A 16,754-nucleotide genomic window follows, 5' to 3' on the forward strand; every position below is an offset into this window, starting at 1 on the left:
TGCTTGTTTTTTGCAATCTTTCTTTGAAGACACTCCATTAAAATGTGAGAAAACAAAAGCTTTTTACAAGTGGTATTGAAATTGTTTGTACCCCAAAGTAACACCAAATTGGAAAAGCATCCATCTGAGCAGTTCTTTTTCTCAGTGAATGAATTTTGTACCTGTGGAGACAAAAACAATGTATTTTATCATAATGTATAATGATAATAGTAATATCTCTGTGAGTGAGCTACAGTATTATTTCAATACTGTGTGACATTTTAAATCCTAGTTCAACATATTGCACACGTCCAGTTTTATGAAACACCGGTACATTAGCCATGAGAGAAAGGACTGCTGAGTTACTGATAATGTGAATTAAAACAGAAATTTAAGCAAGACTGTATGCATTGAGTTTTTTTTGTTATTCTTTTTCTTTCCGTTGTAGAGTTCACATAGAAGGTTAGTTCTCAGGTTAAAAGGCCATGGTACGATATTTCAGTGTAATCATGTCTTACATAAACATTCATTCATAATCGTTTTTATCCTATATTATTTAGTATCTATCCCTACATTTAAATTTGAGTTTAAATCTTCAAATTTTGAACAGGCCCTGGGCATTGTACATATATCATGGCAAGTAAACATTACTATATTTTATCTAGATTCATCAAAGCTGGGTTTTGCCTGATTTAAAAATGCTAAATAATTCAATTTTGAGTCTCTTTTATTGTAATGTTATTTTTGCTTTATTGTCAATGCATCTGGGCACAAATCAAAATAACAAGACCATAATTTTTGTATCCACTTATGCATCTTATGAAATAAAATTCCTGGTTCCAAAAACAAAATTATTGGTCTCATGGCATTTATATTCACAGAAGACACACTGTAAACTTGTTAAATCTATTGTAGCTGGAAGATTTAAAATGTAATGATGAGGAAGCACTAGGACTTGTGTGTTGCGCATATTTTGAGAAAGCAAATATTGCTATAGCCATCACAATATGACCCTTAATATAATGGACTTGACTGATTGCTTATTGTTACATCACTACAGAAGTATGAAATTATCTAAACAAAGCTTTGGGGATTCAAAGATGCAAGCTTAATAGCTAAAATTTTTTATGATATCTTCATAGAACATGTTTTTAAAGTTTAAGCACTTGTAATTTTTGGAAGTTAGCTTACAAAATTAAATTCAGATAATTATTTTTTCCCCAGCTTACATTTTTGTAATTTAGTGACCTTTGTTCTGTATAATCTAATAATACCCAAGGGCAATTATGTAGCCAATTAGATTTACTGAAGATATTTACAGTAAAATCCTTAGGTTTCCTTTCATCAATATTCATATCACCTGGCAAAGGAGAATAAAGGCCCATAGGTTTATCACATTCTACTGGAGAAACATGGTTAGAATGTGATAAAGTGATGCAATAACCCGAGACTTAAGCCACATCAACTTTGCTTAGGACGTATTTAATAATTTCAATAAAATGCTAGCTAACTTGCTAATTTTTCAGCTGTTCTGGTCATGTACAATTCACTTGTCATTGTAGAGCAATATTCTAGTACAAGATTTTTTATATAAAAATGAAAAAAATACTAAATGGAAAAAAAAGTTGAATAAATTTGATTTTGGTGTTGCATAGTTAAAAGGAACTTATAACCATGTAATAACATGGATGGACCTAGAGAATATTATGCTGAGTGAATCCAGCCAAAAACTAAAGGACAAATACTGTATGGTCCCACTGATGTGAACGGACATTCGAGAATAAACTTGAAATATGTCATTGGTAACAGAGTTCAGCAGGAGTTAGAAACAGGGTAAGACAATGGGTAATTGAAGCTGAAGGGATACAGACTGTGCAACAGGACTAGATACAAAAACTCAAAAATGGACAGCACAATAATACCTAATTGTAAAGTAATCATGTTAAAACACTGAATGAAGCTGCATCTGAGCTATAGGTTTTTGTTTTGTTTTGTTTTGTTTTGTTTTGATTTTACTATTATTACTTTTATTTTTTTTTCTATATTAACATTCTATATCTTTTTCGGTTATGTTGCTAGTTCTTCTAAACCAATGCAAATGTACTAAGAAATGATGATCATGCATCTATGTGATGATGTTAAGAATTAATGATTGCATGTGTAGAATGGTATGATCTCTAAATGTTGGGTTAATTTCTTTTTTTCCGTTAATTAAAAAAAAAAAAAAAAGAGAAGGGATAATTGGAGATGAAGGGATACAGACTGTACAACGGGACTGGATATAAAAACTCAGAAATGGACAGCACAATACTACCCAATTGTAATGCAATTATGTTAAAACACTGAATGAAGCTGCATGTAAGGTATAGGTTTTTTGTTTTTGTTTTTTTTTCTTTCTATTATTGTTTTAATTCTTATTCTGTTGTCTTTTTATTTCTTTTTCTAAATTGATGCAAATGTACTAAGAAATGATGAATATGCAACTATGTGATGTTATTAAGAATTACTGATTGTACATGTAGATTGGAATGATTTCTAATTGTTTTGTTAATTCTTTTTTTAATTAATAAAAAAAAAAAAAAAAAAAAGGAACTTATATTAGGAAACCATGGGCAATAAACGAACAGAATTGTTACCCAGATAGGAATTTTTTGAAGGTGAGTGGGGAGATCCATGCTTTATAAATTAAAGTCATTAATGCTATTTCATTGTTCAAATGAAGAGGATGTTTTTCTGGCTGCTGTTTTCCTTTCAGATATAGACCCAACAAAATACATTAAATGAAATATTTTGATTTCTAATTTAGCCATTCATAGACACATCTGGTTTCTTACCGCACAAAAAAAGAAAAAAATAAAAGCAACCTTTTAGGAAAATTGTTTCAAATGCTGCTGTTCTATCACTTAGGAAGGTGAAGGTCTTGGATTTTATTCTCTTTGTCAGGATGCAACTATCCAATTTGTAAAACAAGACATTCATTTAAATTGAAGATGTTATTGCGGGAATATAATTAAAAACAAAATCTCCCATCCCAGACAAGCTCCCCACAAAGATAGAAGAGAAATAAAAAGTGTTTTATTGTTGAATCAACATAAGCCAGAATGTGATGTATCACAGGCAATCCACAAAGAGTTTGCAAAGACAGAAAGAGTTTACCCTTTTTATGTGGCTAAGAGAATGCAACCATTAAATACATACTTAAGTTATTTCAGAGGCTAAGAGCTCCCTAAAATTTATGCTAATCTCTTCCCAGAAAACTGGATATTCCTTGATTACATTTCGAAAGGATAAAGAGAGAGCTTCCAATTACAGGTTTTCTAAAGTAAATAATGAGAGGAGAGGAGGAAATCTCTCCTTATGTTCAACAGGGAGAATGAAATCTTTTTTATGTTTAAATTTGTTTTGCCCTTACAATTTAATAGTCTCTGAATCTCAATACAAAATTGCCTTTACAGAGAATATAATGGAAATCTTAAAACTCAGTTTTGCTGAGTGAGATGAGTGGATGAATACAATTTTAAAAAGAATAGACATTACTGAATCATCAATTGTCCACTTTAATTTGCATGAAAAATTACTGGAGTTTCCCTTTCGACTCAAACTTCTGCCTTTGACTGTGAATTTTACTGTCCCTTGATATTTAAGTTAAGCTATTCAAATGATCTTTTAAGAGTTCCTGACATGAGAGAAAACATTAATTTCCAAATCAGTAATGCCATTATTTGGAAAAGACTGATTTGAAGCAGAAAGTCTCCAAATTGATACTAATTATCAATTCTCTTGGATTGCCAAGGCTGCTATGATAAACATCACACAACGGGGATGGTCCGTATGAAGAGCAAGTATTTGTTTCAGTGTTAGAGGTTAGATGGCCAGCATCAAGATACTGGCAGGGCGTGCTTTCTCCCGGACTGTGTGGTGTTCCCTCAATGGTCTGTCACATGGAGAGCCACTCGTTTCTGCTTTCTATTTACAGACTGTATCTGAATGTCTTTAGCTTATAAGGATTCAAGTCACATAGACTGAGGTGTGCCCTTATTCAATTTGGTCTCATTTAAATGTGACCTCCAATGACCCCAATGGTCCACATCTGAACTAATAAGATGTTCAACAAATGCATCATCTCTCCCACCAAGAGCATAATGTTGACTACTGTGATGGCAGTTAATATATATGTGTGTGTGTGTATACATACATCTCTCACATCCAGAAAGAACACAAAATGCTTTTATCAAAGAATGGAAGAAATGTAACATAATTGCATTCTTCTTTTATCTGACTCATATTAAGAATTTTCTTTCCACTTTTTAAGTGGGCTTGTGTGAGTAATTGTAGAAATCTGAATGCATGTTAAAAAGCACCATCCAGTAAAATATAAACTGCTGTAAGGTCATACTAGTAATTCAGCATTTTGCCCCACTTCTTTTAACAATGCTATGGTTTATTTGTTTCTGGCTCACTACCGATTAGTTTATGATTTCAAATATATACAAAAGTTTCTCCTCCATTCCTGAGAATTTTCTCCTTTTAAATGTTTAGTCCATTTCTTTTCTCTTATACCCGATTGAGAAGATGAATAAATGCCTTTTTGACTTAACAAATAAAGGCTTTTGTTTTCTTTATTACAAATCCTAATTCAAATGAATAGGATATTCTACTTAGTATGGTAGAGAATATATTCTCAAATGCTGAATAAACATCAACATTTCTAACATCTTATATTTTTATTTCCACAGGCTTAAAGTGGCATGATTCAAATATGAAGAATTTTTCATGTAGGTTTTCATAATGTCTCAACAATATAAAAGCAATGAGTACCAAATTATATAGCATAAACGTTTTCATATCTGTGAATTAGCTTTATTCAAAGACATCCTGTTCTAGTTTGCTAGCTGCTGGAATGCAATATTCCAGAAACAGAATGGCTTTTTAAAAGGGGAACTTAATAAGCTGCTAGTTTAGTTATAAGGCCTAGAAAATGTCCTGATTAAAGCAAGTCTATAGAAATATCCAATCAAAGGCATCCAGGGAAAGATACCTTGGTTCAAGAAGGCTGATGAAGTTCAGGGTTTCTCTCTCACCTGAGAACACACATGGCAAACACAGTCAGAGTTTCTCTCTCATCTGGAAGGGCACATGGCGAACACGGCACCATCTGCTAGCTTTTGCTCCTGGCTTCTGGTTTCATGAAGCTCCTTGGGAGGCATGTTCCTTCTTCATCTCCAAAGGTCACTGGCTGGTGGACTCTGCTTCTCATGGCTATGTCGTTCTGCTCTGCTCTCTCTGAATCTCTTTCTCCAAAATGTTTCCTTTTTTATATGACTCCAGTAAACCAATCAAGACTCACCCAAATGAGTGGAGACATGTCATCACCTAATCCAGTTTAACAACCATTCTTGACTGAACCAAATCATCCAGGGAGATGATCTGAGTACAGTTTAAACATACAGTATTGAATAGGGATTATTCTACCTTTATGAAATGGGATTTAGATTAAATCATGGATTTTCTAGGGGGCATTATGAAAGCTGAAAGCTGAGGAAAGTGACTTTTATCTGTTGTGAGCATATAAACACATTTGTATGTGAAAATGAAAAAAAAGGAGGAAGCTCCTTAAATGGAATTGTCTTTTAAGACATCAGAAACAAAGATCATCTCATTTTTAAGCATTCTATGAGAACTATTTTGTAGAATATTACAAAAATTCACCTTCGCCTTTACTTTTGAAGAACTCTTTACCAACTCGATTCTAAATATCCAGTTAGGTATCTCCATATAGATGAGTCACAACCTTGGCAAACCTATTGTTTCAAAAGAGAATTTATTGTCTCAGTCTAATAGTTGAGTCACTTTCTCCCAGTAAGGCCAGTTTTTCTTGAAATTATTTCATCTTCTTTATCACCTTTGTTCTTTACATACAGTTAATTTTAGGCCATGTTTTCGTTTCTTAAACTTACAACACATACCGTGGTCTTTTATATATAGCTTTCAGCTTTCATAATGCCTCATTTTTGCAACACTCAGGCTGCCAAGCTCTGTTCAGCAAAAACACCCTACGTTCCTAAATTCTCCTTAAAATCATAATTTTCAGTATAACTTCTATTTATTTTAACACTGTGATTATGCTCACTGTTTTAGTCCTGTGATACAATATCCCTAAGTAATAATTTTAGTGGTGACTCCCTGTTAAAACTTTAATGAAATTTGGATTAACAGGAGGGGAGAGGTATTTGTTGTTTTGGTTTTGTTTGTGTTTTGTCTTAGTAGGGCAACCATAAAAACCACAGTATAAATCCGCTGGTTTATACTGTGTATATAGTAGTTGCTCAATAGCTATTGCCTCTATTGAGTGAATATTTTGAGCTCCTACTATATGCCAAGCAAAGTATGACGAGTTTCAGTTCCTGAACTATGGAACTGAAATTCTATTGGATCACTAACTGTACATAAGCAATGCCTGTTTTTTGCCATTTCTACCTTTCACGTTCATTTGTATTCCTCTATCATCAGGTTTATTACAATGGTTTCCTTACATATCTTCCACCTTATGAATCCCAAGTGTTCCAATTAAAATTATTTTAGGAAATATTTTATTTTTCTATTTTTTGCCTGCATCGTCCTGTCAATTTTTTGCCTCATCTTTCTTTATAGATGTGCAGAAACTATGTTTCAGAACACATATTCTACTCACTACTCATTATTTTTATTATCAGAACCATTATTTTCTTTTCTCCCTTCTTTTCCTCATGTTGTTCATTGCATATTGAATAATCCTCTACCAAATAACAAAATAAAGTATATTTTTAAATAACAAAATGTCTTAAAAGGTCTGTACAGCTGCCTCCAGCTTCACGAGGTCTCATTCACTTTTTAATTTTTTTGCTTCATGTTACTCTAATAATTCTCTCAAGTTTTATTTTTACTACTTCTTTATTTGATTTACCTTTATTACTTCCATATTCCACTAGAAAATAATAAACTTCAGAGTGGGAAAAGTTGTACTGCAGGCACACACACACACGCAGTATTTAATTATTGGTGCACAATAGGGTTTGTTGATTCAAATCAAACAGAAAACAACCTACTAATTATTTATGATTTACAGTGCAATGGGCAGATGTTCTTTAATAATAATTTTTACACCCCAATTGCATTTGACAACTGCTTTTTTATTGTTCTTATAAAATTTTTCATAATCATATCACTTAAATCAATACATATAATGGTCCTTATAAATGATGACTTTCTTTGGAAAGCATGAAAACATCTAAGGTAAATAAATTATTCATTTTTGTACTCAGACAGTTCTTTGAGTGCCATTCTCGAGAAGATTACCATAAACTATGATTCTTCTAAAAGTTTTGATAGCACTGATTATTGAAATTCGTTGAATTTTCAAGGTCTAGTTGAAAAGCCAAAAAATCTCAAGATATTTTCAACGAGCAGTAAATTTTCTAACATCATAAATGCGATAATCTTTATTTTAAATACACAGTTAATATATTTTAAAAATTAATTAATTTTAAAATATGTATGTAGATATTAACTTTTGTGCTTTGGCTGTTTGCATTAGGCAACATAAAACCCAGATATCATCTCCTTCAAAAGACCTTTTACAGATTTGACCAAATGCCTATCCTCTCTATTTCTTTATATTTGAGTGCCAAATGCTAGTGAAAATGCAAGGCATTAAACAAAAAACATCTGTTAATGAGTATGCCTTGCTAATAGATGTAAGCATTTTAAGGGTGCTTTATTCAAGCACCTAGTTTCCGTATATTTCAAGTTTGGCACAGAGAAGGCAATAAGTAAATGTTTACTGATTGAAGTGACTCCTAGATTATATTCTATGTAATTCCTGATTTCCAAGTCTGAGTTAGGTTAAGAAGACATCACAAATATGATGTACCCCAAAAGTCTAATTGTGGCAGTTCTTTCATATTTGCCTCATGTTTTCAATCATAATCGAACTATTTATAATATTAATAGGTAATTGTGTAATTTTAAACTTTTTTATGCTAGGCTGTAAACTGCTTAAGAGAGAGACTGTTGGAGAATGAATCATTTCACAACAAAATGCATGTTCAGGACCCACCCCTGGTGCTCTGGTTGGGAACCCATCTGTAAATAGAATCCTTGAAGGTTTTATTAGTTAAGGTGTGCCCAAAGAGTGGGCCTTAATCCAATGGGGCTGATGTCCTTAAAAGCAAAGGAAACTGGACACAGAGGAGAAACCACCAAGAGCAGCCAGAAATTGAAAGTCAACACAGCCCAGAATACAAAGCAGAAAACTCCTTGTACTATGGTGTGTAATGGTAAAGCCAAGGAACCCCAAAGGTTGCTGTTCAGGTAGAAGATACAACCCCTAAAGGAAGCAAGCCAAAGGCTCTGGAACCCTGAGCCAATAATTTTGTGCTGGTAAACCAACCCATTGTATGGTATGTGTTTAACAGCTAAGAAAACAATGCAAAGATTGTTTCTTCTTCAAAGTGTCAAGTATGGTACTAAATTAATGTTTATTGAATGAAAGCAGCTATATACTAATGAGTTGACTAAAAATGCCTCTCTTAATGGACCATACATGCTTTTTGAGCAAAGTTGTGTTCAGCTTTGTATTCTTGATGAAAAATATAAGAACAATCACCTTTGAAATCATACTTTAATTACTTTGCCTATAAATTGCCACAGTGTGAAAGAACTGCCACAATTAGACTTTTGGGGTACAGAGCCAGGAAGGGAAAGTTTAAATGAGCTCAATATCTGGGCTGGCTAAGATAAAGATTTCCACTCAGAGAGAGAGGACAAAAATGAAACAGTGGAAGGAATCCTAAAATAAACAGTCAAATTAAGAATAGAATTCTCATGTTGCTTATATGTCTAACTTCTTTTTACAGAATATTATTTGTAATTCAACACATAATTTATACAAATATACAGATTTGTTAATTTTTACTTATAAAAAGAGAGTATATTTAGTACCCTTATGCTAACATCTCTTCCTTGTTAATTTTCACAAAACAAAAACTCAAATCCATTTGGTTTGAAAATATATACAGTTTGAGTTAGGTCATGTCAGCTGTTTAACAACTGTAAGCCAACCATATACAAGGCCAGAGCACCTGATAATCTATTAGCACATGTTTACTTGAATCTGTTATTTCTACTGAATACTAACTATGATCAAGTTGTGGAGGTTTTAAAAATAAAAACTGTAATTCATCATCCATAAATTTGATAATGTTTTCTTTCTTGTGTCAAAAAATAATCTAGGTCCACTCATAGCTGTATCTTATTGTGTCTTTTGATCTCATAAAATAACATCATGAAATGGAACCTTGATATATTTATAATGGTAGGTGGATGACAATTTAAGGTGAATGTACTTGGACAATTTGGGAATTAGAGTCGTCTTTATAAAATGATCCTAGGTGTGGCAGCAAATCCATAAAAGTGATATTTTTGTGTCGCCATTGTGGCTTTTTGACCTTTAAATTCCAGCATTAGCACATGTGGGTCAATAATCCTTAGCAATGTCCTCAATTAAAGTCACTATGCTCTTATTATGCTTGCAAGCAAACTGCCCCAAAATGTTTGCTGTAAAAGCATCCTGGGTGAAAGGAATCATTTTGTCTTCTGCACAAAGGGGTCATCTTCAGTGGCGAATGCTGTTAGAAGCCAGGGTAATAACTCAAATCAATCTAGGAAAGAAATGCCTGTACAGAAATGCAAACTTGAGAAGATTCTAGAGCAGTGCCTTTGCAACATCTGCAGTGAAATGTCATTAGTTCTGTGCAGAGTTAACACAGAATAAATACACTTATAATATCGATAATACATACATGTATGAGATAATAAACACAAACCTTGTCATTTTGGACATCCCTCTAAATTGAGTCCTCTCATTCAACAAATATATCAGTGATTCTAACTATTTGACCAGCAAAATATTCAGTCAGTGGCGATAAAGATGGATAAACCATGTCCAGGGCCTGAAAAAAATTCACGTAATGTATCTGTTTTGCTCTTGCGTTTCAGTGACTCAACCGTTTTGGGTTTTTTTGTTTTGTTTTCTAGTTAAACCACCTGCTACTAAAAAGACTTTTTGTTTAACACCTTATATTTCGACAAAAAATGAGAGTTTTGGGAAAATGTCTGAGAATACTACTTCTATGGGATAAAAACCCCATGCAAAACCAGTGCTGCACATTGACAAATGCAAAACTTAATGAATAAAATGGTACATGACTTACAAGTTTGTGAATGCTTCTAAGTCATATAAACGAATTAATGTGAATGCTCTCAGAAAGCCAGGTCCTAACTAGATTTAAAAAGACAAGAATATCATAGGATAATTTTAACCAATCATAATATTGCACGTTATCACAGAAATTTTAGTTGAAAAATATATAGTCAGAGATAAGATTTGCACATTAAATAATTTTATTATGCTTATGCAAATTAAGTCCCATTTAAATAGTCTTCACTATAATGAGGAGATAGTGTTAGTTTGCTTTTTAGCACGTGAAAATATATACCCCCAAAATGAAATGTATTCAACATTTATTTGACTCTTCTTCCAACTCTTGATGGAGAATAGAGTTCACTTTCTTATGAAAATGGACAAACTGTCTTGCCTGGTATCATATGCTGAATATTGGAATGCATACTCATACATTAAGAAGAAGTGAAAATTCAAACTGCAATGATTTGATTCAGATGACATGTTGTCTAATTGTCTATCTATGAACAATGAAATAGTTTATGAAAATATAGTTTCTGCAGGTTTGTCTTGTCAATATGGTGCCTTCATCAGTAAAGTTTAGTCGTGCAACTGCAAATTCAGTGGTCTGATTATTAAGACTGTATCTGCATAATCAATGTGGGATTATACAGCTATTGGTTTCTTGTTTTTTTTCTAGAATTCTCCAACACAATCTAAAAGTTGCAAAGTTAATAGAAGCATAGAGAAGGATACATTTTTGAATTGATAGGAAATAAGTCAGGCAGAGTCTAAACTTTGGCAGAAATAAGTTTAAGTAATCTGTGACTTGACTGACTGTAAAACACTCATTCACCAAACTCAGTGCCCCTAGTCAGTATGCTTTCGAGGATATCGATAAGATGTTGCAGTACATATTGTCCAACATTTAAAATTATATCAATCATTATGAGGAAAATCATCTGAAGAAAATTCTTAAATTTTTATTCCTTGACTGAAATGGATGGCTTTTAATCCATTTTTTACCATCACTGTTTTCCATTTTTAGTTGTTGAGGCATTTTATATTGTCAAAATATAATATTTGATTATGTATAGGATTGAAAATAATAAAGAAATGGTCATACATATTAATACATTTTTAAGTAATACTAAGAGCATTTACTATCTAATAAATCCGTTTTGCCTTCACAATTTATCAACTTAATTGTAGGAAATACTATACAGTAGGAAATATATTTGAGAATATGGTGAGTGAAGCTTTGCCTCTGTGGCCTCCTTACCTGATGAAGATTATTAGAAATGACATGCCCGCAACTTTTTAAGTGTAATTATATGATCCTATTGTTAATAGACAATTATAAATCACTTAAATGCGAATTACAAATAATACTGGGGGCTTGTACTTCTCAATGACTAAAATTACAAATTCTTCATTTTCTGAAATCAATATCAAGGTAACTTGCCTGAAAAGATCACCCATCTATTAACATCTGGATAATGTCCAAAACAGCTTCACAAATTGATTTGCTTGCAATGACTTCTCAAAGTAATCTGATTGAATTGAAAGAAAGAAAAATTAAAATGAATGAAGGAAGAGGCGAACTATCTGTGTTTAATCTCCTGTTTCATCAGAAATCGATTAACTAGCTGACTTTGGGTCCAAAAGAATTAATTATACGCAGTCTCCAGTATAATTAACAACACTATGGCCATCTCCCAAAATATTCATTAAAAAGTCAGGAACAATATGAAATTCAAATTAAAATTGGAAAAGAGATTAAACAGAAGTAGTCATCTCTGAAAAGAATCATACTACATCTGAGATGAAATCATTTGAGCAATACAAAATATGGAAATACATTTTGTGTTACATTTAATTATCATTAATTCCAGCACTGCAAGCTGGCAGCTATTTTAGGCTCATTACATGGACTAAAATGGGCTAGAATGTTAATATGAATCTATCCTCATTGGAATAATGGGAATATGCTTCAAAGTTTCCATTTTAGTTTAATGGAAGTTTAGAAATAAAGTGCAGATTTTTTAACTGATTCTTATAGTTTCAATTGCAAATATGCAATATACATAAATGCTAATAATACATTGATTACACTTCAGGATAAAAGGAAACATTTTCATTATTACTAATAAATTTAAAAATATATACTCTAGATGTGGTTTGTTTGAAACAATTTTTGTTTTTGTGTTTAGGAATTTAAGTTACATCTCATGGTATTAAATATCTCATGTTAAATGAGTCAAGTTTCAAGGAAGCAATTGTACTTCCGGAGATATATTACAGTATATTTTGCAATACTATAGCCTGCTGTAATATTTGGACTCTAAGGTTAATAAGTTCCCCCTCTGACTGCAGTCACATTTTTTTTCCAGATAAGTGGTGCAACTAATAGGACGGAATATATGGAGTCATACATCATATATGTATCAAATATATGGAGTGCATTACTTGAAAAGACACCTCAATCAGAAGGAGCTGGTTAAAAGTTTTTGTAGATAAAGCATACAAGTTTAACCTATGGAAAATACTATTTAACATGTTTTAAACTTTGATTTACTATATTTATCTCTTTACCCCTTAGTATCAGGTTTTAATTGTTCAAGTTTTTAGCATGATACTGACTGGTCAATTCATTACAGGAATTTTTTTTAAAGAAAAACTAGAACAGTTTGTGATAATTTTCTAATATTTTTTTTGAAATATATATTTCTTGCCCAACACTTATAAAAATAATATCATCATATTATCTTCATAGACATAATCAATTAGGTTTCACAGTTCTGGACATTGCAGTTTGGGGACATATATTAGTCTTTTAATGAAATCCATTTGCATAAACTTTCAAGGTATATTTTAAGTATCCATTACTTACATTCTCAGGTATACATTTATGAAAGACACTGAAATATATAGACATTATTTTTGAAAGCTGAGAAGAAGATATTCTGAAATGACTGTTCTTTAAAAACTGAGGCAAACTGGGACCTGACTTAGAAATGATGACCAATATGCTGCATTTTGTCCACAAAATTGTAGTATGTACAAAGAGTAAGACCATAATTGATTTCTCCTAGTAAAAATACGGGACAAAAAGTACAAATCTAAAAGCACTTTGATGGTCCTGGGATGTGCACATTCTCAGCAGTGAGAATACATTTGGGGCAAATAGGACCAATCTAGTGGTTGTCTGTGCCCCTAAGCAAAAAAGAAAAAGCTTAGTCTATTCTTCAGTTCACAAGGAACATGTCTACAAACATAGTTCCCATAACATGTGAGATGAAGTAGCAAAGAAATAATTGGTAATGAAGTTAATTGAAAAATATAAAAAAAAATAAGAGTTTCAAAACTGTTTTAACATGGTTTTGGTTTGAAACATCAAGAGAATATTAAAGGAAATATTAGAAGATATCTAAGTGGATATATTATATACAAAATAAAAAGAAACAAATAACTAAATATTCAAGATACTCAATTAAACTGAATATATTGTAAATATTTTTAAATAAGTGGAAATTAAATGTTTATAGACCAAAAAGGGAAAAAGGCAATAACTAATCCAATGCTATGAAAAAGAAGAAATGAAACACTGATTTTTAAATTCCAGTTTTCACCTTGTGTTTCATAATGGGCTCAGGAATTCCATCTTTTCATCAAAGCTGAACTTATCTTTCTATCAGAGTCTTGATTACATGGGCTTAAGAATTTGATATTTGTTTTAAACAGGACAGACAGAACATGTGTCTACTTTTCAGTAAGGATCCTAAAAAATGACCTTCTTCTTAGATTATACTTTCTTTTTGGTTGTCTTTCAGTATTAAATAAATTTTCTTGCTTTACTTTTTCAAAGGGAACCCCCAAAAAGCAGCTCTAATTTTAAAGGATTTCTTGAAGATATATAGAAAATGTCAATAATGCTTTTCTATCCCCAGATCAAGCTATGAAAATAACTCAGTACCAAGGGCAATGTGTATATATGATTCTATCTTTAAAAATAAACCATATGTGCCAGAGATTGCAAAGAAGAATACATATTTTCATCTAGTATTTGGTGGCTAAATGCATCTGCTGGCATCAGCTACGGTCGTCAGGGAGATTGTGAAAATTTTAATTTAGGAATTGATTTCTGCACTAAAACAAATTAATTTTGCTGCTGAGCTGGCTGGATTCACAGTTTTTTAGTTTTAACTGGAGTGATGCTAAGTACTTAAATCATATCATAACTAAAGTTACAGAATATATGAAATGTGTACATATGATTCATTTATATTATACTTAAGTTTTGAATCATACACATATACAAATATATGTTTTTCTGCATATTAAAACTAGAGGAAATTTTGTAAGGGCTTGTCAGTATACAATGGGGTCACTTTTTTTTTTTCATCATGGGTAGCTTCCAAACGGATATGCTTTCAATCAAACCTAAAATTAGCAAATAATAGCCACATGAGAATGGACATAATTTTGATGCATAAAATCAGTTAAAGATACAGTCTGGGTATTTAAAAAAAGCTAATCAGTTTTCTACTAGACAGAGCAAAGAAATAAATTGCTAAATTTATTTTAGTAGTCTGAATTTCTAAACATCTTTGAATGCTGTGAAGATGTGGTATATAAGGACATTATGGTACATAATCATAAAAAATCTTTGTCATGATATACTTTGCAAACTCTTCTTAAGTTTGAGTTCCTTTTTTTGACTGACATTTCTGGTGTGCAGATATTGCCTATTTCAAAAAGAAGTTCATGGACGGATGACATATAGTTATATAATATATCAAGAATATACCAATAATGGATAACACATACTTTAAAACATCATTGGTAAAGACATTTAAAGTGTATCAAATAAAATGTGGAAATAAAATTAGTGGGATAATTACCAATGCACTGATACAGATATAATACAGATATTTACAAATTACAGTAAGTTGGGATCTGAAGTCCAGGAGTTGAAATAGTATATACAAGGAAATAAGAGTTTGTTACATACTATAATATATGTTATTATAGCTCATATGTTGTGGAAAATTAATCTAAGTTAAATACTCAAAATTGGGAATCAGAGAATCAATTTATTGGGTGTGAAGTTGAAGGAGAAGCAGTAAATGGTGTAAAATATCACTTACTTAAGGGATCAGAAGCAGAGGTTAAAATAAATCTGCAGCTAAATATGTTCTTGCTCTGTCAACTGGATTTTGTCCCTTTAAAGTCACTACATATTTTCTAACAGGAGGTGAGAACAGCAGGCAGCCACTTTCCAGCCCTCAAATGAGTGAATCATATTGTCAGCACACCACAAATACCATCAGCTTGCGGTGTCAGCAGCTTTTCTCACAATATCCTCACCATCTCATAAATTCAGCAGATTCTGGGCTGTCTTCATAAAACTTTTGGGGGGAATCAAACCACTCTGTCCTCTTAGAACAGAGAGGGTAGACATTGCACTGTATAATTAATAACAACAGGAACATCAGATTCCAAGATGAGCTTTTTAATCACATTTGAAATCCAGTTTAACATCTAATTTCTGTCATTCTCAATTGACAATGACCTCTAACAGCTTGCCATTTTTTTCAACCAAGAAATACTTCCTCTTAGGATACTTGTAGCATTAAAGAAAGTCACTGGCATCAGAGACATGGCACAATATAGATCAGGGATCAGCAAATTATAGCTGGCAGGACTGTTTGTATAAATAAAGTTTTGTTGGGACCCAGCCACACCCTTTTGCTTGCATATTGTCTATGGCTGTCTTGATGCTGAAATGGCAGAGACAAATAGCTGTGACAGAGACCAGCTGGGTTGAAAATATTTACCATCTGGCCCCTTTCAGAAAAAGTTTGCCAATCCCTGACATAAATGAAGAATAGGTAGATTTGGCAACCGAATCTTAAAAGTAAGGTCTGTTTTCACCTCTTCCATTAGTTCATTCACTTCACTAAGCAAATTAATATGAACACATTCAGAATAAAAAGAATAACCATTTTTTTCTTCCAAATTTAGAGGAACGTTAAAAGAATTTGTAAAATATAAAGTATTATGTGTGTAAGTCATTACCATATATACTAAGGATACTATTGTATTGTTTTGCTTTGATTTCTCATTGGTCAGTCAACAAATAATCATTGAGGGGCAGTCAGGTATTTTACTAGTTAGAGACATAATGATGAATAAAATAGAGTTTCTGATGCTAAGAAATCTATGATCTTGCATATCCTAAGACAATTGAGGATAGGCCTAATACAGAGTTTAGTATGGCCTAAAAAAGGACGGTGGGTGTGCCAACTTTTCCTGTTAATGTGTCATTACGTACCTAAACATAGAATGACTCACATTGATAAACTCTCCTCCTCATCATCTTAATACAATCTGGCTTCATTCGTGTAAATTATTTTCCAATAACATTTTGCCAACATTTCTTGATATCAATTGCATGTTACTGCAAGAGCTTTCATTCTTTAGGACAAATTGTGAAGGTATAGGAAATCTCTTCTGGCGAAATTAAGAGAATCTTGGCAAGCTTTAAGTACAA

Source organism: Tamandua tetradactyla, chromosome 18 (genome assembly GCF_023851605.1).
Source record: "Tamandua tetradactyla isolate mTamTet1 chromosome 18, mTamTet1.pri, whole genome shotgun sequence".
Classification (NCBI taxonomy): domain Eukaryota; kingdom Metazoa; phylum Chordata; class Mammalia; order Pilosa; family Myrmecophagidae; genus Tamandua; species Tamandua tetradactyla.